This window comes from Echinops telfairi, unplaced genomic scaffold (genome assembly GCF_000313985.2).
Source record: "Echinops telfairi isolate 266 unplaced genomic scaffold, ASM31398v2 ScPeMD7_4225;HRSCAF=4972, whole genome shotgun sequence".
Classification (NCBI taxonomy): Eukaryota; Metazoa; Chordata; class Mammalia; order Afrosoricida; family Tenrecidae; genus Echinops; species Echinops telfairi.
In genome coordinates this window covers 7,150,566-7,152,309 of record NW_022108124.1, presented here as the reverse complement: position 1 = coordinate 7,152,309, position 1,744 = coordinate 7,150,566, and positions in this window count along the sequence as shown.

The window sequence follows — 1,744 nt, the reverse complement described above, 5'->3', positions numbered from 1 at the left end:
AGGCCCGGGTGGGGGTGGGGCGCTCCCGCCACTGCCCTCGTGGAGCCGCCCGTGAACTTGGGGGGGAGGGGGAGGCATCATATGGGCATTTGTTTGCGGAAAGAGCCGTACACACCTTTGTGGGCATAAATACATGTTTCTCAGAAGCGTGCCTGGAAAGGTGCTTTATATGTAGCAAGCGCTTTTTAAATAAATGTAATCCAGAGCACGGGATATGTAGAGGAAACACACAAGCAAGGAAAGGTTTCTTGATACTAAACACAAAGTGCTTATGCCCAAATGAACTGCGAATCAAACATATGGTGGTATTTAAGTCTGGTGAGTCTAGTTGAAAGATTGGGTCCATCCGTTCTCATTTCACAAAAAATCATGTAACTAACTGTTTACTAAATAGGTACCTCTATGGCAGCCCCGATGGTAGAAGTGTATCCATTCTGTGTACTTTGGGCATGTGGGTAGCACGACCAGGCATCTTATAAAGTATAACTTAGATGAGTGATAATGTGGCAATGTGATACAGGAATGGAGTGCGATGCAACGTGTTATTTGGAAGAGGGAGGCGGCTGGGTCTTTAAAGCAAATGTGGTGTTCCTCTAGGGTTCCTGCAGGAGGGGGGGGTGCTACCTAGGCCTCTGTATAAACCCAGGACAAATAGAAGTTTACACTGGACTTTCTTGATTGAGCTTAAAAGAAACCTTGTTGTTGTTGTTGTTGTTGTTTACATTATTATTGCCTTCCCAGTAAAATCATGTTTGCCGCTTTTTAAAGTGAGGACTTCTGTGTTTACTTTGGTCATAGGTTTTGGAACTGGGTGTTGCTGTGGGTAGGGGTTCCAACTTTTTGCTCGCCACACAACAAACAAACCCCTGCACCATGCCCACAATCCTTGCTGTGTGAGGCCACTGTCACTTCACCACTCGTCTCCCTCTCTCATGGGCCTCACCAAACGGGATGTCCTCCAGGGATTGGTTCCCTGCCCCCGCATCCCACCAATGATAAATCTATAATACCTGAGGCCAAGTCTCACCACCTAGTTTCCAAGGATCCTTCTGGCTGCTCTTCCAGGACAGATTGGTTCTTTCTTCTGGCCGCCCAGGATCTATTCAATACTCTGTTCCAACAGCATCAACTCTTCGAGGTTCCTGATTCCTGGTCCAGCTCGCCCATGCACATAAGACCATGGAGGATATAGACTAAGGCATGGCTCTGCCTCCAGAAACCTGTGCTTTAAAAAAAAAAAAACACTTTCAAGAAAACTTGGTATGATAAGTGAATTACAGTATATGCCAATAAAACTCTTTTAGGAAAAAGTGGTCTTTTGTAGGAGATTGACCCAATGCTATACTTTTGCTTTCTGAACTGCCACTTCCTTGGGCCTTGATTGTGGATCTAAGTAAAGTGAAATCCCTGACTCCTTGGATCTTTTCTCCATTTATTATATGTTGTCTACTGGTCCAATGGCAAGGAATTTTGTGTTCTTTACACTGTTACAATCAATGCGGAAGGCTATAGTCTTTGGTCTCCATCAGTAAGCGCTTCAAGTTCTCTTCCCTTTCAGCAGGGAAGGTTGTGCCATCCGCACATGAGGATATCACTGTCTTACTCCAAAACCAATACCGCAGTCGTCTCTAGCATCACAGATTATTTGCACAGCATAAATTGAATTGGTATGGTGAAAGGATACAGCCTTGATACATACCTTTCCTGGTTGTCAGTCATAAGGCCATGTAGAGATTCTGCATGA